This window comes from Callithrix jacchus, chromosome 5, assembly GCF_049354715.1.
Source record: "Callithrix jacchus isolate 240 chromosome 5, calJac240_pri, whole genome shotgun sequence".
NCBI lineage: Eukaryota > Metazoa > Chordata > Mammalia > Primates > Cebidae > Callithrix > Callithrix jacchus.
In genome coordinates, this window is record NC_133506.1 from 150789006 (window position 1) to 150815831 (window position 26826).

Below are 26826 nucleotides of genomic sequence, written 5' to 3' on the forward strand. Positions count from 1 at the left end.
ACAGTAGAGCAAGACTCCATCTCAAAAAAAAGAATGGAAAATATAAACAAAGATAAACAAAGTTAAACAGCCCAAATATCATTATGTTCATAACCAAGAATGTAATGCAGCCACTAAGCCATCCATAAAAACTGAAATTATGTGAAAAAAATGTTCAAAGTGTAATCAGAAAAAGCAGTTACCAAAATCTAGTATAATCTTCATGTTCCCTCACTACTGGATCATTCCTGTGAGTAAACACACCTGCTTTATTATTTCCCAACTTGAAAGAAAAATTCCTTAACCCAAACATCCTCCTCCTGGATTATTTCTCTGCTCCAGTTTCTCCCATTTACTGTAACTTTTCTTGAAACAGTTGTCCATACTCGGTTTGTTTCCTGAACTAATTACTTTTCTTTTTCTTTTATTAGAGACAGTGCCTCAATCTGTTGCCCAGGCTGGCATGCAGTGGCATGATTATGGCTCACTGCAGCCTAGAACTCTCAGGCTCAAGCAATCCTCCCATCTCCCAAGTAGCTTGAAGTATAGGTGTGTGCCACCATGCCTAGCTGTACTTTTTACTTTTTCTAGAGATGAGATCTCACTATGTTGCCCAGGCTGGTCTCAGACTCCTGGCCTCAAGCTATCCTCCTGTCTCAGCCTCCCAAAGTGCTGGGATTACCCATGTGAGCCACTGCACCCAGTCCTCCTGCACAGACTTCAATTAAGGTTTTGCCCTCATGATTCCACCAAAATCCGTGATTCCTAAGTAGTCAAATCCACTGATCAATTCTCAAACCTCATATGATGCACCTCACCAGCTGTATTTGATACAAGTGATCTCCTCCTTGGCTGTTTTCTTCTGGACTTCTAGAGCACACCTTTGTGTCAGTTCTCTGAACTGGTCAAGCCTCCTTACTCCCCTTTGGTGCTTGCTCTTCAACTTCCTGCCATCTAGACACTGGGAGTACCCCAGGACTTGGACTGCAGACATTTTTCTTTCTAACATATTCTGCATCATCTAACGGCACCTAGTCTCATGACTTTAAATGCCATCTGTGTGGCTACGACATTAGTCTACTCTCTCCCCAACCTACGTGACGTCTCCATTTGTAACCTCCATTTTCCTCAATTAAAACTGATTCTCTTACAGTCTTCCCTCTCTCAATAAATGGTTTTCAAGTACTTAGGCCAAAAATTTTGGATTCATTCTTGTCTCTCTGGTTTTTAAAATCCACTTCCATTTCATCAGCAGATGCTTTGGATTTTACCTTCAAAATGCCCCAGATCTTCCCACCCTTCTCACCTTTATTTCTATTCCTCAGGTTCTAGGTCATCTTCTCACATCTGGCTTCTGGCATCCCCACGCTGTCTTTTCGCCACTGTAACCATGGTCAGCTTTGTAAAAGGTATGTCGTGTCCTGTTACTCTTCTGTTCTCTCTTCACAATCTTCCCATCATACTTGATATTGTAGATCAACACTCAGAATTGATTCTAAACCTCTCCAGTACACAGAGCTTCAACCTCCCTTGCAGTTACGTTCTGGACATAAGTTAGATTCTGCCTGTTAACATGATTGCGGAACTGGCACCAGCTGTGTCGCTGCGGCCTCAAATGCTGTTGCTGGCAAGCCCTGGTGTGGAGCACCGTGGAATGTTTTTGGGTTTGGTTTTGGTTTCGGCAGAAGCATCCTAGTGTTCAGGAACCAGCTTAGGATGGTGACAAGCATTTGCAGAAGCAGCAGCTACCTCATCCCTGAATCACAGCTTGAGCTGTACGCTCCAGAAGACAGATGCTGCGTGGCATCTTGACTCCCCATGAGCATGGTAGAATAGTAGCTTCCATGGTACACTCTTGCAAGACAGTTTTTCTGGAAGTCATTCCCGGAGATGCATCTCATAACCTACTCCTCCAGTCCATTCAAAGATTTTGCAAGCACCAGATTCACTAAACTGAATCGCTTTCTCCCTCAATCAGCCAGACAGGTTTCCATTCTTGGATACCCAATTTATGCCATCACACCAGAATCAATCCAAAGTCCTTACTGTACCCATGAGACCCTGTGTGCTACGGTGCCTGCCACCTTTGAGTTTATGGCCTTCCACTCTTCCTCTTGCTCATTCTGCTCCAGAAACACAGGCAGGGAAACAAGCATGCTGCTGAAAGAAAACAGAAAAAAATGAAGATATAGCTGCTCAGTTGTGTTCTTACAAATATATTTACATTGCCCAGAACAACAAAGTAGAATACTAAGTGTAACGCCATTCAAAAGTATTGTTGATCCTCGAGAAAGGTTTTGAAACCTGCCTTTTAAGAGTTTCCCTGTATTTACTCTAGCTTAATAGAGCCCCTGTTTATCTCTCTAATCAGTGTAAAATACAGGTAATCTCTCTGATACAAACCCTGTGCCCTACGGCATCGCTTTTTTGTTTTTCCCTTTGTTGGATTTTCAGGTAATTTTCAATAAGAGGAAAAGAGTGTTTTCCCCCACATTCATGCTATTATATTAAGGCTTGTACCCTTCATTTTGCATTTTTGTTGTGATATTTACATTTAGAGAGATTTCAAATTTGAGTTTGTATAATTTCAGCTTACTTGCTTGTGCCTCTAAAGAACTGGTCCGTATAGACTTCATGAATTCCAAACCTGTCATTCTCAGCAGGTAGCTGTGAATTAGACCATGCATGGGACAATCTGTTTATTTAAACTACCTATGCAATTTGGGCCAAATCCCATAGCCAAGTAGCTGTAAATATGCACAAGCAACTGACAATAGGCTGAAACTAACAATATGCATAATAGGGGATTTGCAAAGCTTTATCAATCTATTCCTTTTTCTTTTCTTTTCTTTTTTTTTTTTTTTTTGAGATGGAGTTTCGCTCTTGTTACCCAGGCTGAAGTGCAATGGCGCGATCTCGGCTCACCGCAACCTCCGCCTCCTGGGTTCAGGCAATTCTCCTGCCTCAGCCTCCTGAGTAGCTGGGATTACAGGCACGCGCCACCATGCCCAGCTAATTTTTTTTGTATTTTTAGTAGAGACGGGGTTTCACCATGTCGACCAGGATGGTCTCGATCTCTTGACCTAGTGATCCACCTGCCTCGGCAAATGAAGCAATGAACTCTAGTATCCTGAATTGCAACACGCACTTATTTATTTATTTAGATTTGCGTTTGAGCCCTGAGAAGGAAAATATGTTTATGCGTTAGCGGCCCTTTTGATGAGATCAGGATATTATTAACCTATTGAAAAACATTCAATTGCTTTGAATCAGTACTTGGTTTGGATTTATCTTTTTCCCATTCAAGAGATGAATTGCTTTGTTCATGAAGAAGTTCAGATTTAAGAGTTAAATTTGAAGTTAATTCCAGAAATATTTTTATTGCTGGATATTTGTTTTTTGAGGCAAAATATTTCATGCTCAATAAGAAGCTTGAAAGTAATGCCTGAATAGTCTCCAGGGACCTGTGAGTGCTGAGCTTATTGACTGTGGAAGGAGAATGCTGCCTCCACAATTCTGGTCTGTGTGGCTCTTAAAGCCCCAGCCAGGGAACAGTGGATGCAAATGAGTTAGCATTTGGAGGATTCTGTTATCTTGCCGGTGGCAACCCAGAAGGCAGGACCCTTTCTTCAGAAAGATGTGAAATAAACTCAGTAAGTGCATTTTTTTCCAGAAGAGCCCAGGAATGATTTTATTGGTAAAAATGGCCATATTTCCACTTTTAAAAAGAAACTGTCAAAATAAGCATACTTGGCTGTTTTGTAATTTTTCTAGTAATTTTGATTTGCAGCAAGATGAGGTGGCTTACATCTGTAATCCCAAAACTTTGGGAGGCCAAGGCTGGAGGATAGCTTGAATCCAGGAGTTCAAGACCAGCCTGAGCAACATAGTGAGAACTTGTCTCTACAAAAAGTTAGCAAAATTAGCCACATGTGGTGGCATGCACCTGTAGTTTCAGCTACTCAAGAGGCTGAAGTGGGAGGATCGCTTGGGCTCAGGAGGTCAAGGCTGCAGTGAGCCAAGATCACACCACTGTACTCCAGCCTGGGCAACAGAGTGAGGTCCTATCTCCAATTTTTTTTTAATTTTTAAAAAATAAAAATTCTCAATAAATATTATCTATGACAACTACTGATGGCCCAATTTTTCTTTTTTTCTTTGGAAGCATAAGGAAATTAGGTCATTTTCTGAGAGCGAGGATGCCAGTACTTGAGGGAAATAATGAAGGCTTACATCAGCCATGGAGGGGCTTGGGCCAGAGAGATAGACATGAGGTAACAGAAAGGAAGAATGGCCAGACTAAGTGCCTGCCTGATATGGGAACCCAAGGATTGTCAGCGACCAATCTCCATGGTTTTATAATAATGTCCAGGAACCTTGGACTGCTCCTGTGGAAGCAGGAAAGACAGATGTTAGATCATAGATCTTTTTATTTATTTATTTTTAGACAGCATGTTGCCCAGGCTGGAGTGCAGTGGCATGACCATAGCTCACTGTAGCCTTGACTTCCTGGGCTCAAGTGATTCCCTCTCCCCAGCCTTTCAAGAAGCTGGTACAACAGGTATGTGCTGCTGCACCTGGCTAATATTTAATTTTTAAAAAATAGAGGCAGGGTCTTCTTATGTTGCTTAGTCTGGTCTCAAATTCCTGGCCTCAAATGGTCCTTCTGCCTCAGCCTCCCAAAGTGCTAGGTTTATAGGCATCAGCCACTGCGCCAGGGTGTGGCCAGGGTGTTCAGTAAAAGATAGTGGTGAAGGGAGTTGAGGATGCTCGTGAGAAAGTAAGCAGGACAGATGATGCACCTGAAGGCCCAAGCTTGTAGGAGAAGGAAGAGAGGACATGGGAGCTGATAGGCTACAAGAATACAGAAGGATCAGGGCTTGCAATCTGTGAAGGAGCCAGAGCAGTTGTGGAGGAAATAATAAAATAAGAGGTGGAAGGACAGGGGCTGTGGTCATAAAGACAGCATGGCAGTATTTAATTCCTCATAGCACCCATCCCTTTAGTAAGGACGCCCTTTGCATCCTGGCACACTGTCACCCATATGCAATCTATGATGCCCAGACTTCTTTCAAGTTAGGCTAAGTTCCAGTAACTAAGGTCCAAGTGGAAGGGTTGTGTGGAACTGAGCCTGCTGAAAAAAGAGGTGGTGAACCTTTTCAGCCTTCCTTTCATCTGGAATGCAAATGTCATCACGGGAGCACGAGAGGCCACCTTGGTTGCTGAGGCTGCTCACTGAATATGGGCAACAGAAACACAGAAGTCCCTACCTGGTCTCCCACCCCTGGAATGTTTTTGTTTTGTTTTGATTTTTAGGTAAAGGAGACATAAAGCCCTATGTGGTTTCAATTACTGTTATTTGGGGGTTTATTATTACTGTCAGCTGACCTGAAACCAAACATACAGAGTATGATGCCAAGTTTAAAGATTTCTGAAGTGAAGTATTGAAAGAACATCCAGGCTAAGGGCGTGAAGAATTGTGAGATGTAAGCATATATCTAGTGATTGCAACATTTTAAATTATGTTCTATTAACATCTCCACCCCTGTGGCTTTTCTCACTTGTCTTCATCTTACCATGAGATATCGAGCCAAACAGAACTGGTTTCATTATTTTCCCTCATGACATTTGAAGGCAACTGTTGTGGGCTCAACTGTGGTATCTTCTTTATAGGTCATGCATCCTCTAGTCTGTCAAGCTCTCTTTATGTGACAAAGTTTTGCATTTCTTTCCTCTGAGCATGCCCCCACTTCCTCCAATTCAGTTTTCAAGTGTGAGGTCCAGACCAGAACACAGAGTGCAGGTGTGGGTCCGAACAGGCAACCATCTCCTTCACTCAGAAGGACAGGCTTCTATGACTTCATTATCCTTTCCAGCAGGCACCTCACATTTTTCATTCACATGGAACTTTGTTTTGATGAGACTCACCCACGTTGCTGTTAAAGCCACATCTTCTCCAATATCGAGTTGTGTAGTTCTGATATCTTTTAAGTGCAAGTGCACAGCCTTGCACAGCTGGCCCTATTAAATTTCTTCCGTAAAACTGGCTTACTGCTTCAGCCCACAGAGATTTTGGAAAATCTGATTGTTACCCATTGTACTTCCTCTCAGCAAGCCTCATTTGGTTGCAGTTTTGGTAAGCCTGATCTGTTTCTTCATCTACATCACTGACCAAATGTTAGACAAGCTACCTTGCTGTCAGACAAGGACGTCCTCCCTCCATGCTGCCATTCACCAATCAATTCATCAGATTCAGGGGAGTGTAATCGGCAGCAAATTACTGTTCTTATGATTATATTCAGGATTTCTTAGCCCAAGAAAAAGAAAGCTTAAAAAGCTTCCTATTGTGAATCATTTGGTCACTGCAGGCTATTTGGAGTGAGTAGCTTTTTTGCTGGTATCCCTATAAAAGGGTTCATTGTTCACATTTGTTAAAACTATGATGTGTCAAGCTCCAGCTAGATCAGTTTTCCTTATGGCGATGAGGTGTGTGTTACATCAGGGATTCTGAGTTGTATGTGCAAATCCTTTAAGAGGACACTGGAACATGTGCCTCCATGAGGGAGGTGGCCGCATGTGCTTATCCTATTTTGAGGCATGACTTTGAAACTGCACCAGCAATCACACAAATGTACCCGGAGTTTTTGCCTCCTCATTTATAAGCCACATTGATTTGGATCCTGGTTTCTAGGATTTAGCCATGGTTTCAAGGGGTCAGTGAAAAAAGAGCATTTGAAATTATGCAAATCACTGTAAGCTTTTAGGAGATCTTTCCTTTCTGGAGAGGACAGATGTCCATTTTTGTTCCCTAAGTGACATATTCTTAAAGGAAAATATTTACCTTTTCAGAGCTACTTATTTTACTCAAGTTTTTTACCTTTTAACATGCTAAAACTTAATGCTTTTTATTTTCCATGGTAGTAGAGAGCAAGTTTATTTTCATACTGATTTGAACCCAAGGAAGTTCCAGGTTTGAGTGTAATACTAATGGCAGAATGTTGCTATTACCTTCTTCATTCGCTCTTAGGGGCATTCAAGCAAGAGAAAGATAAATGAAAATTTCTGGACTGAAACCTACATCTGTTAAGAACACATACTGGTTTTGTGCCCATTCGAAGTTGTTGAGGTCTCCAGTCATGCAGAAACTCATCTTTTGATTATATCCCAATTCTTGGGGCCTCAGGACAGGGAGGAAAGTAGCTTAGAGGCAGAGGAGGTGGACAGGAGATTCTCCAATGGCAAGACCCAATCTGGTACCAGCTACGATCCTAGTTCAAGGCTATGACAGAGGCTGATCTGTTAGTTTTGGGGCTTGCTGTCATGTAAATCTGTCGAGATCTTCTTGGCTCTTGTATACCACGCTCTCCTATAACGATCGGAGATAGCTGTATTTCACACCATGCTGCCCAAGCCAGCCAGAGGCAGTTTTACATTTTTAATTCTTGTTAGACTCTTATTTTGTTTAAGGCATGTTAAAAGATTTATAAATATGATCGCATTGAACAAACACCCTCTGAGGTAGATATGATGCATCATTATCCACCTGTCACAGATGTAGGATGTGAAGATCATGTTGGCTAATGAATCCTCTTAAGGTCACATAATTAGGAACAGCTGACCAGGATTTAGGCCCAGGTCTGCTTGACCCCAAAGCCTAGTTTATTCTCACTACTCATGCTGCTTTCACTTCCTCTGGGCAGCAGGATTCTTCTATTTTGACTTCCTATTAAAATGGAATCTTGGAGGGGTCAGAGCAACCTTGAGGAGACAAACAGCCTGCAGTGTCTGTCTGGGTCCACCCAGCACTTCCTTCCTCCTGACTCATGCCTAAGTGTTTGCTTCCACATTCTCTCACATAATTCAACTACGTCAAGGTCTACAATTTCTGAGATTTGACCCTGACCTGACCTGGGGATTGATCTGACTAATGAGGGAGGGGTTTTGATTCATTTAGAAGGAAATCTTATCAAATTCTTTCTGGCCCGTCTACCCTTTGTAGTTATGTGTGGCCAGCGGCTTGGTCACCAGCGTCCTGGTCACAGGTAAGTGGCCCTACCCCTTAGAGAATGTTACGACCAAGGGGAATTGGGACCAATATGTTACTTGGGTCGAACGTTCAAGTAGAAGCATGATACTAATTTTTCGTGATGTATCTCTGTCTTGTTCTAAAGAACAAGGAGTTCTTTCTTATAGAATCATAACAGATAGGCATTAATTATAGTACTTGGACTTCAGGAAGAAAAACACCAAAACTAAATGATTAAAAAGATCGTAGCTCCAAGAGTTCAGCTGAGCCAAAGGGTTCTACCCAACAAGGAGACAAGTTCCCATTGAGGCTGAGAGCAGCCTTCCTGCCTTTGAGGGAAGCTGCTCCTCCTGTCAAATTTGCTTTGGCTTAGAGTTGTGTTTTTCTCACCATCAAAATCCATTTTAAACATTAACCAAAGTGACTGTGGATTCCTGAAAACCTCTCTAACATGAATACCAGAAATTTCATGGAAAGAGGTTGTTATTGGTTATATTCAAATGGTTTCGAACTGCAAAGTAGGAAATATAAAAAGAAAGTGTAAGATGGGTTTTGATTTGGGACCCTTCAAAGCAAATCCAGAGGAATAATCAGATATAAGAAGATAACAGCCCACTTTTTCCATATCCAGATTTGAAATTATAAATAAATTCTAATTTAAGGCCTGCATGTGATTTTTAGGCCTGCTGTAACAAAGCACCATAAATAGAGTGGCTTAAACAACAGAAGTTTATTCTCTCCCAGTCTGGAGTCTGGAGGTCCTAAATCAAGTTGCTGACAGGGCTCGTTCCTTCTGAGGGCTGCGAGGGCAGGATCTGTTCCAGGCCTCTCTGGCTTGTAGACAGCCTTTCGGATTTTCTGTGATTGCTCTGGGTAAACATCAAAAGGTTTAATAGTGTTTATCTTTTTAAAACATGGTTTTAACAACTGAATAGAAAATGAATTGCCCTAGGACAGAGTAAGAACAGAGGAAAGAAGACCAGCTGGAGTCCAGAGCATGTTGAAACCATCCTGACTAGAAACTGTGAGGGTGTGACCTAAGGCAACAGTGAAACAGGGGCTGGATTAAAGGTAGAGCTTTCCTGCATCAAAGGACATTATTGCAAGCCTACAGAATGAAGGAAAATACTTGCAAATTATATATCTGGTAAGGTTCTAATATCTAGAATATATAAAGAACTCTTACAATTCAACAACAAAAAGACAAACAGCCCAATGAAAATATGGGCAAAGAACTTAAATGGACACTTATCCAAAGAAGATATTCAAGTGGTCAACAAACACTAGAAGCTTAAAATCATTAATAATTAGGGAAATGGAACTCTGAACCACAAAGCAGTGTGACTTCACTAGAATAACTATGATTTAAAAGAAAAATAACAAGTATTAGCAAGGCTGTGGGGAAACTGGAATCCCGTATGATGCGGGTAGGAATGTAAAATGGTACAGCCACTGTGGAAAAACAGTTTGATGGTTCCTAAAAAAAATCAAATATAAAATAAAAATAAGTTCATAGTAGTATTATTCGTAATGCCCAGAAGACAAAAACAACCCAAGTTTTCCTCAACAGATGAATGGATAACCAGATACGGTATAGATGGCCTTCCTTAGCCATGGGTCCTGCATATGTGGACTCCACCAAGTTCAGATAGAACATATTTGAAAACAAAAGATTGCATCTGGATTGAACATATAGAGACTTTTTTCTTTTCCATTATTTCCTAAACAATACAGTTTAAAAACTGTTTATATAGCATTTATGTTATATTTACAATTATTTAAGTATAAATATAGCAATATGTATATTTAGATTTAAATATAAACATTTAAAATTATATTATATATAAAATACATTTAGATATACATTATATAAATTGTTATAAATATATATGTATTAATGATTACATAAAATAAATATATAATATATACATATAATATAAATATTATAAATGCTATGTATTTATAGTAATATTTATTCTTAGCACTTATAAATTTAGCATAGTAGTATACATATTTATATTGTATTTATAATATAAATTTATATATTAAATTTTTATTTATATTTATATAATATAGCATAGTAGTATACATAGCATTTATAGAATATTTATGTTGTATTTACAATGTATTAGGTATTATAAGTAATTTAGAGATATTTTAAAGTATACAGGAGGATGTGCATAGCTAATGTGCAAACACTGTGCCATTTTATAACAAGGACTTGAGACTTGAGCATCTTTGGATTTTGGTATTACAGGAATGGCAGGAACCAATCCTTCATGGATACCAAGGGATGACTACATATACAGTCAATTCTCATTGTCTGTAGTAGTTATGTTCTATAATCACTACAAAAATGAATTAGTGAATGTCAAATTATTGCTACTAGGGGGAAAAAGGGTCCTGTGAGCATCTACTCAGTATTTTGGTCAACTAATCAGTGCATGACCTTGTTTTGTGTGTGTTTCTGCTTAAAGAGACTTCAATATATATTGTTGATTCATCAACACAGAACTCACAGACAACAGCACCCATGCTTGAATGAAGATCCTCTGACACACATATTGTCTCCATCACAGCCTTCTTGCCCGTAGGGATCCTAGACAGCACTTCAGCAGTAGGACTGGGTTAGGGACACTTTAAACACTGAAATCCACAACAAAAAGCCCAAAAAACATGGAAAACATGTTACCAAACAGACCACAAAAATGACACTTTTTTATAGTATAAGAGCTGAAATAAGAAAGCAGAGCTCTGATTTGTAAAACCTCAGCTAAGAACATGAGCACCAGGAAAGTGAAAGATTTTGCCACTCCTCACATTCGTGAATGACCACACAAACCCCATGAGTACTGATTTGGGGATTACAAATAAACTTTAACAAGTAGAAAGATTTGCAATTATGGAATCTGTGAATAATGAGGATCCACTCTATGTACAATGAAATATTATCCAGCCTCTATTTCTGTAAAATAAATGATACATGCTATAACATGAATAGACCTTGAAAACAGTTAAGTGAAATAAGCCAGGCACAAAGCAACAAATATTGTGTAGTTCCACTCATGGAATTTCTGCATAGACACACTTGTAGAAGCAGAAAGTGATTAGCAGTTACCAGGGACGCTCAGTGTACATGTGTGTGGTCGCGGGGCAGAATTTCTGTGTAAGGTGATAAAGAATTTTAGAAATAGTGGTGATGATTGCACAACATTTTGAGAGTATTAATGGGACTAAATTGTATGCTTAAAAATGGTCAAAATGCCACATTTTAGTTATATATATTTTACACAATTGAACAAAAAATTTAGACACATTAAGACAGATACGGTAACCAGTTAGTTGCCTTTGAGGGGTCAAAAAAAAAAAAAAAAAAAAAAAACCCAGACAGTGCAAGCAAGATGTATTTAGCTCTCAGTGGAAACAAGCGATGGTACTTGAGTAGCATTTTTTTATTAATATCTTCATACTTGTTATCCTCTCGTCTGACCCTGGAGCTCATTGCTCTCAGCATGGTGGTGCTGTACACACAGCCGTCACTTCTGCATGTCACTGTGAGAGTCCCTAACTGTCTGATCCATAGAAAGGCTGCAACAAATGACAGCTGCATTGTCTCCACAAGGGAGCAGGGACACATATTTAAGTGTAACGTCTGAGGGTTTTCTGGCTTGCCTACTGAGTTGTTAATAAAGCAACTTAGCCCTATTAACTAGTCCTGCAAGCTCCTCACTTCCCTACACGTGATTACCTCCAGAAAACGCCTCTCACTTTTATATTGCTTCAGTCCCCTGCATGGTTTCTAACTCCTTTCTGTTATTTTCTGTGGGGGAAAGAAAATCAATTCAGAGTGACTGGAAGACATTCAGCTTTATCTAAGAGTGATCGATGGCAAAAATTATCATCTTTGTTTTTCTCTTGTTCCAAGAAGCTGAGCTTCAGAAAAAAAGCAGATGGTGAGGAAAATATAAGGTAATAGCACCTCAGGGGCAAGGGTTCGGAAGGGCTTTGTGGCTCATTCAAGAGTAACATTCAGGATGCGACTGGGGAAATAATGCGTATGTGAGCAGAAAGATAGATTTACAAAGAAGCTGAAGCAAATAGGCATTTGACGATTCTTTATGTAATATGCATATTCAAAAACTAAGGTTTAGCCATGAGTCTTCCATTAAAATAATCACTTGTGTGCTACATGATTGTTCATTGGCCCAGTAGCTGCCTTGTAATTAGGAGATAGGTGTTCTGATTATACTTTTTATTTTACCAAAGGTAAAGAACAGAATATCTTGGAAGACAAGTTAGAAACATGATGTATTTTACATTTCTCATGATTTCCTCTTATACATGCAAAAATGTATACTTTGTTATTGCTGATGAATCTTTTTAATTCTATTTCATATGATGAAAAAAATATTCATTTAAGTATTTGCAATGGATTGAATGTTTGTCTCTCTCTAAAATGCATATGTTGACGTCGTTTTTTGTTTGTTTTTGTTTTTTTGAGATGGAGTGTCCCTCTGTTGTCCAGGCTAGAGTGCAGTGGTGCAATCCTGGCTCACTGCAACCTCCGGCTCCCGCGTTCAGGTGCTTCTTCCTGCCTTAGCCTCCCAAGTAGCTGGAACTACAGGTGCACGCCACCATGCCGCGCTAACTTTTGTATTTTTAGTAGAGACAGGGTTTCTTCATGTTGGTCAGGCTGGCCTCAAGTAAGCCACCCATCTCTACGTCCCAAAGTGCTGGGATCACAGGTGTGAGCCACCGTGCCTGGCCATATGTTAATGAACTCTCAACCCCTAATGTGATGTAGTATTAGGAAGTGGGGCCTTTGCAAGGAAATTAGATAATAGTAGAGGCCTCACGAATGGGATTAGTACTCTTATAAAAGAAACCCCAGAGAGCTTTCTCATCTTCTTTCCCTCATATGAGGGCACAATGAAAAGAAAGTAGCCTGCAACTCAGAAGAGGACCTTACAAAGAACCTAACCTGCTGGCACCCTGATCATGAATTTCTAGCCTTCAGGACGATGGAAAATACGTTTCTGTTGTTTGTAAGCTACACAACCCATGGTACACTGTTATAACGGCTTGAATTGACTAAGACAGTATTGAAATAAAGGTTGTCAATCTAAAGGGAAAAAATAACAATCTTAGCCAAGTTAAACCAAGGGTTTCTTATTGAGAAATTAGGTGTCAACCCTCATGTGCCAGTCTCTTGTGACATGTGCTTGACTTAAACCTCTCGCTAGTGACAAAGGGTGGCTCCCTCTACCACTACTGCAAGCCAGGCAACATTAGGGAATTTTTGTTGCTGCAATGTGGAGTCACAGCACCTTGTTAGGCATTCAGCAATAAAAATGTATTTCCTTGTGCATGTTACCAAGTCAGACCCTGGAAATTATATCAACCAAATTATGGGGGTTGAGTGTAATTCACCTTTAGACAATGTTGAAAGAAAAACTTTAGACAAATTTAATCTAACAATTTATTAATATTTCAGCAAAAAACCATTCATGTATCAGGCAGCACTCAGAACTGGAGAGATTGAGAGCGCGCCACTCTGCCACACAGGCAGTAATTACAGATAGAAAACAGAAGTAAAGTATGGAATTAGCTTGACTGGGTACAGGTAGGTATTTGTTGTATTTGGACGTGGTCTGATCAGTTGGCAGCCTTTGACTGACTGACATGCAGCTGCTAGCTAATAGCTGAGACCCAAAAAATACTCTTCAATTAGGTTTTGGTTAATTTACATTTATACACAGAGAGCAGAATATCTTGGGGGACAAGTTAGAAACATGATGCATTTTACATTTCATGTAAGGTTGCAGTTCCTTGCATAGAAACTCAAAGTACTGAAATCGCTTCAGGCCATGGCCTCGTGTGTATTTAATTTAACAGCAGATAGGCTTTGGTACTTCAGAGTCCCATGAACAGGCATAGGTGCAATGAACAAGGCATGGTTTGCTCTTGGGTACAGTGAGAGAACAACTTTCTTGAGATGTGCTTTGTGTGTGTGCATTAGCGTGTGTGGTGCTGTCTCATCCAATCACTAACTCTCCACGGAAGGGTCACAGGTTGTTCAATTAAGGAGATTATAGCTAAGTATGAACTGTTGGTGGCCACAAGTCCATGTGCTTGCTCTTGGGGAAGGGGAAAAGATACCAAGAATGACTCTGTTGAAGGTTGTGAAAGGAAATCCAGTCTTTTCAGACAGAAATGAGTACTCGACAAGGAAAAGGGAAATCAAATCAAGGTGAAAGAACATGATAACTTCAAGAAAGAGAAGGCTCTTTGTTAAGTTACACCTTCAGGGCAATGTATCATCAGGCATGAGGCTCTGTCTTCAGAGGTGATTAGAACTTCCAAGGGGAAAATAAGAATATTTAAAAGAAGTGGTACGGAGGGCTTCTGTTACAGATGATGGAGGAGGAACAAATGGGTCAAGGCCGCTGGTGATTCATGATGGATGGTTTCAGACAGTCTGCACTGGCCGGATAAGGGCCACAGGAGAACACTGGGCTCAACTTCCTCCCTTAATACATGAATAACACAAGGCCTGAAGGAGTCATATAAGGTAAGTGGGACCAAAGTCTTAATGGGTGCTAACTCTTCTTAATAACACTGCTTTGGTTTCACCATGGCACTCAGGAGGGAGCTATTTTAAAGGAGTATCTAGCTTTGGGAAGGAATACCACATTCTATCTGCAAAATATTCCTATAGCATGTAAGAATCACAGATCATTTGCTGAGCCCTTATGACTACCAGGCACAGTTATGTGAACATTTATACATATTCTTTAATTTTATTTTTACAACAAACTTATGAGGGATTACTGTTATTTTATACTATACGCCATAATGCTTTATAGCATATTTTCCTACTATTATTATCTCCCGGTTACAAATGTGGAAACCGGGGCACAGACCAGGAGCTAGGCATAGAAGGAATTCATTTTGTGCATCATCTTCGAGTATAAGAGAAGGTTAAAGTATTTTTGCAACAAACAGAAATTAACATTTTAAAGTGTTTGATCACCCCATGGGAATCACATTTATGAGGAATCATAGTGATAAATTACCATGAACCTCTCCAGGACCCTCTAACACTCTGCCTACCTCTATTATGGTACTTACCTGCCACACTGCAATTTTCTCCTTTCTCATCTCTTCCTTTGTGAGACTAGACGATTTGAGGACATGGAATCCATTTTCATTTCTATATCCAGCACGGGCCACAGTGCCTGGAACATTGTAGGTGTGCAGAATGTGTTTGCTCAGTGGTTTCATTTACTCCACTCTGTGATCATTCCAGGATAACACTGTTTATTTTTCCCAGCCTTATCCTTACTCCCACATGCAGGATGGATGGGGAAGCTGATTGCTCTATGTAGAATGATTTGACCAAAGTGACGTCTTGTGTTCTAGAAGAATATCCTATGTGTCCCAGGAAATCAAGTTAGCCAGATTTCAAAAAAGAAAGCCAAGTTCCAAAGGTGGAGATGTTGTTAGAGACAAGAGTTTAGAACTTGACTACCTCTAGCACATTCTGCAGGGCTCATTTCATGGTGCATTTCCTCTGAGACCCTATCCTTACTCACATGGATTAGATTCAGAGGCCTTCCTCCAAGTTCTCACAAGACTGTTTTTTCTTCGCTTAGCATTGTATGGTAATTGTCTGTTAATTTGTTTTTCTGTCCTCATCTGCCATTAGACTTGGGTTCCTTGAATGAGAGAACTATATGTCAGTCATATCTCAGGGATCTAGCACAATGTTGGCACATAATATATGCTCAAGAAATACTTGTTATATCAGGGAATGAATGAACCAAGAGAAAAGAGACTCAGTGAAAGCAGGCTGAGATCAAATGGGATTAGAGACAGAACACAGTGCGTCAAAAACGCTGTCTTGAACACAAGCTGATATTTGTGATTTCCTTTCCAGGGGACATTGTATATCAGCCTAGCTTAACAACCAGAGGGGAGGCCGGGCATGGTGGCTCAAGCCTGTAATCCTAACACTTTATGAGGCCAAGGCAGGCAGATCACCTGAGGGCAGGAGTTCGAGACCAGCCTGGCCAATATGATGAAACCTCGTATCTATGAAAAATACAAAAATTAGCCAGGTATGGTGGCAGGAGCCTATAGTCCCAGCTACTTGGAAGGCTAAGGCAGGAAAATCACTTGAACCCAGGAGGTGGATGTTGCTGTGAGTTGAGATTGCACCACTGCATTTCAGCATGAGTGACAGAGTGAGACTCTGTCTCAAAAAAAAAAAAAAATTAAAATTAAAATAGAAAAATAAAATAACCAGAGGAGAGATGGGCAACTCATCCCAGGTTTGGGACCTCACCAGTTCTCCCAGTGAAATTCCTTAATGTGCTCTCATGGTTTCCAAATTTATTTCAGTCCAAAATTATCACAATGCAGCTCAATCTGTAAAATGGATGAAAGCAGAGTTTTTCTAGTTGAAGTGGGTCAGAGGACTCAGACTCCACCCATTGGCCCTTTTCTGCTATCAGCCCACTTCTTCCCCCCACCCCTTCCAATTCAGCAGCACCCAAAAGTGCTTCATAGAAGCCTAGTTTTCAAACCAATCTTGTAAAGCTTAAGACATGATAGAAGGAGCCACGACTGCTCTTCTGGTCTGTTTTCTCTAGCGGCAGTGGGCATTGGAGCTGATGGTCGGCATGCAGCACAGAGCAGGTGGTCTCATGACTTCCTTGGCCAGTTTACATAAGATTGTTGCATGTCATCTCCATTGTTGCTTCATTCTGTGTCTTCTCAGCTCTGCTTTCTATTCAGCCATTTGCTGTGGCTGATAGCTTCATGCAAGTGTAGCCAGGCAAGACCTCCCCAGCTGCACTGCCCATCTCTTGCTTTCTGTCTCTGGGCTTCTCTCCAGCCCCAGCCTATGAAAGTCCACTCAGCCATCACGTGCTCAAACCTGGAATCAAATCAGGGAAATCCTTGACCCATGGAGAATAGGAGTTATAGGTAAATACTGCTGTCTTCTGTAATTTGGGTGAACAACTGAGGCACATTCAGTGAAGTCCATGTGGCTCATGCCTATAATCCCAGCACTTTGGGAGGGTCCAGTGGCTCATGCCTATAATCCCAGCACTCTGGGAAGCCAAAGCAAGCAGATCATCTGAGGTCAAGAGTTCGAGACCCACCCAGCCAACATGGTGAAACCCTGTCTCTACTAAAAATACAAAGATGATCTGAGCTTATTGGCATGCACTTGTAATCCCAGCTACTTGGGAAGCTGAGGTAGGAGAATTGCTTGAACCTGGGAGACGGAGGTTGCAGTGAGCTGATATTGTGCCACTGCACTCCAGCCTGCCTGGGTGACAGAGCAAGAGTCCCTCTCAAAAAGAGAAGATCTCTTAAAGATTGTGTCCGAGTCACCCATAGCAGTAATGACCACTGGAACAGGCTTTCCTCCTTCACTGTTGTATTCTTCCCAATTGTTCAATCCTGTTTCTCAGGATCTACCTAATACAAACTACCTACACTTATGCTATTGTCTCGGGTTGACTGGGGTGGGAGTGTGGGGGGTCAACCAAGTTAAGACATTCCCTTAGACTCTTTATCTTTCTGCTTAGTACTTATCATCCCTGATGTGTTTTATATTAATTTATGTTTATTTTTCTCCCTTACATAGAATATAAACAGCACAAGAGCTGAGACTTCATTTCTTTCAATGGGGTATTACCAATGCTTTGAATAATGCCTGGTACATAGTGAACACTCAGTAAGTCTTTTTAAAATGAATCTGTTGAATCTGTTGCTATATTTCTGATTCCCTGGCTGTCAGGGTGGATGTGAGCTGGACATGTTCATCAGGAGACACAGACACTTGCTGGTGGACCAGAGTCCAGTGTGGATGTATGCAGAGCTAAACAGGTTCCCACTACCACCAGATATGAAGTCTTTTGTAGACTGCAAGGCTCTCCTCACAATAGACAGCGTGCACAAAGCACCATCCACACCACAGCTGACACACAGCCACCCTGCCTCACATTATGCCCATTCAACTGGTGTCACAGGAGACAGGAGACTTGGGGGTCATCTACCTTGGACCAGACTTGAGCCAGTGAGAAGGGGGACTCCTTGTTGCAGTAAGAAGCCATGACTGGTCCCAAGTTGGGCCTCCAACCTCTCTTGTTGAAGGGAGAACAGGCCAGGACTCACCACTCCTGCCCATACTGGGGTTGGTTCCCACAGCCATGAGGTAGGAACAAGGATTTCTCTAGTGACAATGAGAAACGCTGGGAGGCATTTGACTGCCAAAAAGAACAGGGATGAGCTCCAAATCCAGAGGTCCGAAGAATGAAGAACGAGGATAATGAAACCAAGTAAAGAGCCCCCAGAATTAAATGGGTGGTGCATGTGGGTATTTGCACTAAATTATGGCTGATTGAGTCTTTGGCTTTATATACTGTCAGAAGGGCCGCAGCCTGGCTGTAAGGACAGGTGTGGGGCAGCTGCTATCATACAGCTTAAAAACACTAAGAAGAAAATAGTCAGAGCTCATGAGCTAAAAAATACAGCAGATCTGGGGACCAATAGGCTCAATTATTTGGAACTGTAAAATGTATGGTGACTGTAATTGCACTAGGTCACTCTTGGTGAAATACTGCAGCAAATGCTGTAAGACTTATCTCTGGGAATAGCATTTTTAGTGCTATCTTTAGAGATACCACTGGACTGGTAATAACGCTGACTCTTCATGGTTGGGGGCATTTAAAATAATCTAGAGGGTTTTGTCTCAAAATAGCCTAGAAAACTTGCTCAAAATGCAAATTCCAAGACCTCATCCCAGCAAGATTCCAAGCAAGGAGGGGATCTTTAACAACCCAGGCAATTCTGATACTAGGCCAGTCAATACCACACTTTCAAGTGTTTTTTCAAAACACTGGTTTAATACATAGCATGATTTTCTGGCTCAAGAACTTTTGCAACTCATTGACATTTGAGAGGCCTACACCACTAAATAATTCTATATTCTTATGTCCCCCAGACTCAATCACCTTTTTCATGCAGTTGTAGTGATTTGGATTTACTTTACACTCTGTCTGGAATATCTCACTTATATTTTGGAACACATTGTGGAACAGGGAATTCATTTCCAGTCTGATCAGCTGAGAATTAAATATATAACTGTCCAGTTGCCTCAAACCTTTCCAGAAAGGTCTGAAAAATATGTACACCCATCTCCCCCACTCCCCCACCAAAAATACATTAAAAGATCTTTCCAGGTTTTTAATACCTTCTTTTTTTTTTTGGTGCTTTAGGTTCTGGGTACATGTGCAGATCATGCAGGGTTGTTGCATGGGTACTTACATGGCAAGGCAGTTTGCTGCCTCCATCCCCCCATCACCTATATCTGGCATTTCTCCCCATGTTATCCCTCCCCAACCTCCCCACCCTGCTGCTGTCGCTCCCCTGGCCCCCCCACAACAGACCTGCTTATAATACTTTTAATGGTGGTACAGACATCAGCAAAGAACGCAAAATTAAGAAGCTTGCGCAGCATCCTGTGCTTTGGGTTTGTTTACCAGGAAGAGATGAGAGTTGAAAGGAAGCCGAGAGAGCTACATCACTGCCACACGAAGACAGACCCCAGGCCCATGTGTTCCCTTCACATGGGAAGGGAAGGCAGCACTTCAGGTCACACAAGCAGGTTTCTTGGCAACTGTATGTTCTTCTTTCAGACACCTTTCAAGTGGCATATGATCTTTTGTGATCTACCTTTCCATCCTTTCTCCTGTCTACCAGAACGATCATCAAGAAATCTGGGCTCTGCACCAACTCTAGTCATGGTGCAGCAGAAATCACTGTAGTGAAACTTTAGTCCAGGAGAATGGAGAGTTGAAGTCTCTGCTCACGTAAGGACATCAATGACAGAATCCACTCTGGAAATGAGCATTGTGTCCAGTTCCAATCATAATATTTATTTAGAGGATAATATTTAAGAAGAATAGGTACAAACTAAATAAGGATGAGGGGTTCTTATAAGTCTTTTAAAAATGGGAAATGTCTAAGAAAGCAGAGTATCTTTGCACATTTAATTTTTAAAAATGTATTATAATATATAATATTTCAAGAATTCTGAGATGCATGTCTTTTCATGTTTTAACAACTCTGAAGCCATCCAAACAGCAATGACTCAGATTAAAAGGTAGCACAGTACCAATATATTGAAAACTCCTGGTGTGTCTCCCGAGTCACATTCCACTCTCTTACCTTCCTCAGGTGACCGTTACCTATATTTTTACATTTGTCATTGCATTCCTTTTTAGTATAATTACCTTTTATATGTATGTATCTTTACTAAGACATTGTATTTTTACGTTCTGGAGATTTTATAATTGATATTGTACTACAGTTTTCTGTAAATTTCATTCAACATCATTTCTGAGATTTATCAATGTTATATATGATTTAATCATTTACCACTCAGTATTCCATTATATGAAAGCACCAAATTTATTCATCTTCTATTAAGGACACTTGAGTTGCTGCCAGAGGGCAACTCAATTTTGTTTTCTTTTTGCCACTATAAAGAATACTGTGGTAAACCTGGTATATGTTAAAATCTATTGATTTATAGGTTCTAGACATAATCATTTGTATTATGTATGCCACAAAGATCTTCTAGTTTATGGGTTGTATTTGTTACTTTCTTTATTGTATCATTCTTAAAGTTTTATTTTATTTATAATTGACATAATTATAGATATATATGGGAGACAATCTGTCGTTTTAATACATGTGTATATTATATTATGATCAAATCCAACTAATTTTAGCAAACCTACCACCTCAAACACTTTTCACTTCTTTATGGTAAGAACATTCAAAATCCTCTCTTCTAGCTATTTTGAAGCATGCAGTATATTATTGATAACTATAGTCATCCTACTGTGCAATAGAAATCAGAACTTATTCCTCCTCTCTAATTGTACTTTTGTACCTGCTGACCAACCTCTTTCTAATTCTATTGGTCCCTGATAATCACCATTCTATTCTCTATTTATATGAAATAAGCTTTTTAAGATTCCACATACAGTGAGATCATCTGATACTTTTCTTTCTGTGTCCGACTTATTTCACTTAACCTAAGGTTTTCCAGTTTCATCCATGCTGTTGCAAATGGTAGGATTTCATTCTTTTTGTGCTGAACAGTATTCAAGTGTGTACATATTATATTTGCTTTAGCTGTTCATCTGTCGATGACGGTGAATAGTTTTTTTGGTGTGTTACTGAATTCAGTTTGCTAATATTTTGTTAAGAAACTTTGCAACTGTGTTTATCAGGGATATTGGCCTGCATATCCCTGATGATATGTTTTTTGTTGGCATCCTTATCTGGTTTTGGTATCAGGGTAATGCTGGCATTATAGAGTTAGATTGGAAGAGTTCTGTCTCCTTCAAATTTCTGAAATAGTTTGAGAAGAATTATTAGCTCTTCTTTAAATGGTAGACTTCCAGCAGTGAAGGCATCTGGTCCTTGGCTCTTCTTTGGTGGGAGAATTTTTATTATGGATTCTATCTTCTTATTATTGGTCTGTTTAGATTTTCTATTTCTTCACTATTCAATCTTGGTGGATTGTTTGTGTCCAGGAATTTGTTCATTTCTTCTAGGTTATCTAATTTCTTGGCATATAGTTATTCATAATAGTTTCTTACGATTCTTTGTATTTCTGTGGTATCAGTTGTAATGGGTCCTTTTTCATCTCTGATTGTATTTGAGTCTTCTCTCTTTGTTAAACTGGCTAAAGGTTTGTTGATATTGTTTATCTGTTTTTTAAAAAAACAACTCTTCGTTTCACTGATCTTTTGTATTTTTTGTCTCTATTTTGTTGCTTTCTCCTCTGACTTCTATTATTTCTTTCCTTCTACTGATTTGGGGTTTAGTTTGGTTTCGTTTTTCCATTTCCTTGAGGTGCAACATTCAACTGTGTGTTTGTTCTATTTTTTTCTTCTTTGATGTAGGTATTTCTTACTAGACACGTCCTCGATTATTGCTTTTGCTGTTATCTCATAAGTTTTGATTCCATGCTGATTTGTCTCTAAAATTGTTAAAATCTTCCTTTTACTTTCCTCATCGACCCATTGGTGGCTAAGGTGTATGTTGTTTAATTTCTATGTATTGATGTAGTTTCCAAAGTTCTCCCTGTTCCTGATTTCTAGTTTCATACCATTGTGGTTAGAAACAATATAATTTTGATTTTTCAAAATTTATTAAGACTATTTCGTTGCCTACTATATGGTCTCTCCTGGAGAATATTCCATGTGCACTTGAGAAGAATGTGTATGTTCTGCTGTTGGATGGAATAATTTGCGTATATCTGCTAGGTCCATTTGTAAAAAGTGCTACACAATTTCAGTATTTTCTTTTTAATTTCCTGTCTCATTGATCTGTCTATTGTTGAAAGTAAGGTATTAAAATCCCCTACTATTATTGTATTGCCATCTATTTCTTCCTTTATGTTCAATAATATTTTCTATATATATTTAGGTGCACTAGTGTTGGGTGCATATATATTTAGAATTGTCAGATCTTCTTGGTGAATTGTACGCTTGGTGAATCATTAAATAATAGCCTTCTTTGACTCTCGTGACAGTTTTGACTTAAAGTCTATTTTATCTGATATAGGGATAGCTACCTCTGTTCTCCTGTTTACCATTCGCAGGGTGTATCTTCTTTATCTCTTTACTTTCAGCCTATGCATGTCTTTAAAGCTAAAGTGAGTCTCTTATAGTCAGCACGAAGTTGGATCTTATTTGTTTAATTTATTCAGCTACTCTATGTTGTCATTGGAGAATTTAAGGCATTTATGTTCAAAATAATTTTCTTTTTTTTTTTGAGACGGAGTTTCGCTCTTGTTACCCAGACTGGAGTGCAATGGCACGATCTCGGCTCACCGCAACCTCCGCCTCCTGGGTCCAGGCAATTCTCCTGCCTCAGCCTCCCGAGTAGCTGGGATTACAGGCACGCGCCACCATGCCCAGCTAGTTTTTTGTATTTTTAGTAGAGACGGGGTTTCACCATGTTGACGAGGATGGTCTCGACCTCGTCACCTCGTGATCCACCCGCCTCGGCCTCCCAAAGTGCTGGGATTACAGGCGTGAGCCACCGCGCCCGGCCCTCCAAAATAATTATTAATAGATAAGGACTCTTGCTATTTTGTTAATTATTTTCCAAAATTTTATAGATCTTTGTTCCTTTTTTCCTCTCTTATTTATCTTTGTATATTTGGTGAGTTCTGTTAGTGCTAAATTTGATACCTTTTTCTCTATTGTTTATCTGCTATAGGTTTTTTTATTTCTGGTTACCATGAGGCTTACATAAAATATCTTCTCATTATAATGGACTATTTTATACCAATTGCAACTTAACTTCAGTAGTACACGAACATTCTAGACTTTTAGCTCCCATTTTTATCTTTGATGTGACTGTGTCTTTTTGTATTATGCATTTCTTCACAACTTTTTATGGCCATAGTTACTTTTAACCGTTTTGCTTTTAACATCCATACTAGAATTATATATGATTTATAGAGCACCATACATTCTTGCAATATTCTGAATTTGGTTGTCTGAGAAAGACTTTATTTCTAAGGACAGCCTTGACTCCTTCGATGTACTTTGGCACTCTAGTTACGTCCATCAAAATGTAGTTGTTCATTATTGTTTTGGCTGTTTTTAGGGCAAAGGGGAATGGGTGCTAAGGTTTTCTAGTCAGCCATCTTGTTGACATCACTCCATCACTCTTATAACAGGATTTATTCATTATTATGTAGTTACATATATTAATCTTTGGCTTTATGTTATGTGTGTATATTTTGTCTTATTTAAGAAAAGTTTTCCTACACCAAAAGTATAAAAGATATACTTCAGTATTTCTTTTAAAGTTTTGCATTATTTTCCTTCAAACTTAAACTTTTAATCAACTAAAATTTTTGAGGTGTGTGTGAGATATTCCTCTAATGTAAACTTTTTCATATGACTAACCAAGTGTTTCAGCATACTTGTGAGCAGCCCATCTTTTCTTACTGATGCCCTGCCTCCCTGCCATAGATCTCCATGTCTACGTGGGTCTGTTTCCACCTTCTCTGATCTGCCCATTGGTCTCTTCATTGATACTGCAAAGTCACAATCATTATTCCTTCATAGTAAATCTTAATTCTGGTATGGCAAATTCTAATTTATTATTTGAGATGTCTTGCCTGTCATTGTCCCTTTGCTTTTACATTAATTAATTTGTACAGGTCTTTAACAAAACATTGGTAAAACTTTTATTGAAGCTGTTTTGAATCCATAAATCTATATGAATAAAAACTGACACTGATCCTTGAATGATCCTTTAATAAACTTAGTATGTTTCTTAATTTATTTAGGTCTATTTACTATCTCTTGATAAAGTTCTCTAAGTTCTCTGCACAATGGTTCTGCACATCTTTATGAGATATACTTTAGAATTACTTTTTAAACTTTTCTGGCTATAATAACTATCTGTTTAAAAATATTTTCCAGCTGTCTTTGCTTTATAAAAATTCAATTGTTTGCTAGAAACTTTTATTAAACCTCTTACCAAAGCTAATAGTTTCTTTGCAAATCATTATAGATTTTTTTTGTGTAGACAATCAACCTCTGTGAATAATGAAAATTTATTTCTCCTTTTCCAATCCTTATAACTTTGTGTTATCTTAATGCATTGGTAGGGATCACCAATTTAATATATATTTTAAAAAACAACATCTTATCCTTTTCTTAATTATAAATGAAAAACTTCTAGAATTAGAAGCACTAATAATGTTAGTGCTAGTGTTTGGAAACACACCTTCAGATTTTAAAAGTCCTTTATTTTGCAAGTTTGCCAAGACTTTTTCATGAAGGGTATTGATTTTTACTGCATGTTTTTATGCCTCTGTTAAGATGATTATGATTTTTCTCTATTAATGTATTAACATGCTAACATATATGAGATTTTCTACTTTCCAACCAACATTACAGTTCTTGAAACAAACCCATAGTGATGTTTTATTATTTTATTTTTATATATTGCTAACTCAGATTTGATTTGCCAATTTGTTTTGGGTTGTTGGTTTTGTTTTTTTTTTAATCACCATTCATGAGTGAGATTTGTCTTCCATTTTCCTTGTATCGAATTTGTAAAACATTTACTAGCTTCATAAAATGTATTATGAGGAAGAATCTGTGTATGGTTGGAATGATCTATTTCTGGAATGTGTGGCATAACCTCCTGGTAAAGCCAGACGACTCTGTGCCAGGCAGTGGATTCAGCGTGTTAGGTGACTTGTCTCATTCAATCCTTGCAACAGGAGGAAATGGAAGCCTAGAGAAGTTAACGAACTGGCCAAAGATCACCCAGCTAAGAAATGACAGAGGGGAATGGAATGTAGCCTTCGGCCATCTGATTCAAAGACAACACTTCCTAACCATTGGGTACCAAAGAGTTTTTAAATGACTGCTGTGTGGCAACGTGAAGAATGATTTAGAGAGAACCAAAAATGGACAGTCATTGGAAGGATTCCTTATGAGTGACACATGGAACATGAAAGGAGAGACAGGATTTTTATTACTTAAAATTGGACCCTGGTAATGAACTGAAAAACTTTCAAATGCAATTTGGCTTGTGTCAAAAGTCCTCTGATTTTACTAATGTCCGTAGAGCAGGGCTTTAGATTTCATAGCCAACAGCCCCAAGAGCCTTCAAAAGCATGGCAGGCACGACTTCCTTGTGGGTTTGGGTTGCTTTGTAAGGCTGAGGGGCATGTATTGTGCTGCAGAGGCTTCCATAACATAGGACCTCCCTTTGTAAAACACTTCTCCTTGAGAGTTAATTCTGATTTATATTTCAAAGTGGGGCTAGGGTGTTTTGTTGAAGACTCCTTTCAATATAAACAGCAAATGTAACTTCTGAGACTTCTTGGAATAGTTTAGCTATGGTTACTGTTGTTTTGACTAGGCATACAAATATCCTACCAAAGTGAAAACAGGTTTTAAAAAATCCAGCAGATCACTTAAAAGACTATAACAGAGGATGTGTCTCTGCTCCAGGTGGGGATAGACTCTCCCAGAGAGCAATCAGATGCTTATGCCCAGGGGTGGCTCATGTGGGGTCTTTAGAGAACTGGCTTAGATTATCTATGTAGCTTGGGTTCCTTGGGCTGCTTTTGGAACAGCCCTGCAGAGGAGGGTGGGGACTATTGGGTCATAATGTCTGTTCTCCTCTGGTAGAATATATGAAAGGAAAGGGCAAAGGGTCAAGTCATTTCTAAAGTCCTGGATCCTCTTTTGTTTTTTCCTTTGGCCCTTTTATGTGTTAAACCTCTTCAGGTCAAACAATCTTTAATTTCATACAAAGTAAGCAGAAATCTGTGATTAACATGAAAATGAAGTATCCATTGACTAACATCAGAGCAATAATTTCATGATTTTTAATTGGCCATCATCTCTTATCATTGCTACAAGAGGAGGAAAAAAAGCCTTCTTTTCCAGGCACTTGAATAAGTAAATATGACAAGGAGTTAAATAATGAAGACAAAAACAACTCATCCCACATATCCTTGGAGATACAGAAACAGGAAACTAATTCTCCTTCTAATTCTCCCTAGCTGAGAAGAACAATTGAAATGTATTCTATTAATGGAAATCACAAGGGGAAATACATAGAAAGTTGAATGGGAGCTATGTATTTAATTTTAAATATGTCTGGAATTTTTTCTTATAGCTCAAACTCCATGTAGTCTTTTTTTTTCCCACTAACCTTAATATTTGACCAAGTTCCTT

General features: G+C 39.3%; 3 long non-coding RNA genes across 7 annotated transcripts in view; 2 read left to right on the forward strand and 1 right to left on the reverse strand.

The window, feature by feature from the left end:
* LOC128932224 (uncharacterized) overlaps positions 1–9711 on the forward strand; it is a 161626-nt gene extending 151915 nt beyond the window's left edge. For 2 of the 3 annotated variants that reach the window (XR_013536191.1, XR_013536205.1), the window contains one exon: positions 1305–9711. This is a non-coding gene — a long non-coding RNA (uncharacterized LOC128932224). The remainder of the gene's footprint in view (positions 1–1304) is intronic. The other variant, XR_013536193.1, reaches the window with a different exon arrangement.
* On the reverse strand, positions 8701–16711 carry LOC118153936 (uncharacterized). Of its 3 annotated transcripts, none has more exons than XR_004743761.3 (6): positions 16560–16711; positions 16353–16435; positions 15601–15723; positions 15137–15436; positions 10525–10651; positions 8701–8874 (listed from the first exon to the last, which is right to left on the reverse strand). It is a non-coding gene; the product is annotated as an uncharacterized LOC118153936 (long non-coding RNA). The 3 variants fall into 3 exon arrangements; XR_004743760.3 differs by having other exon boundaries at positions 8702–8874; positions 15137–15243; positions 16615–16711; XR_004743759.3 differs by having other exon boundaries at positions 8702–8874; positions 15137–15243.
* LOC144582774 (uncharacterized) lies at positions 10108–25658 on the forward strand. Its single transcript, XR_013536206.1, has 2 exons — positions 10108–14576; positions 17667–25658. It is a non-coding gene; the product is annotated as an uncharacterized LOC144582774 (long non-coding RNA).
* The last annotated feature ends 1168 nt before the right edge of the window (positions 25659–26826 follow it).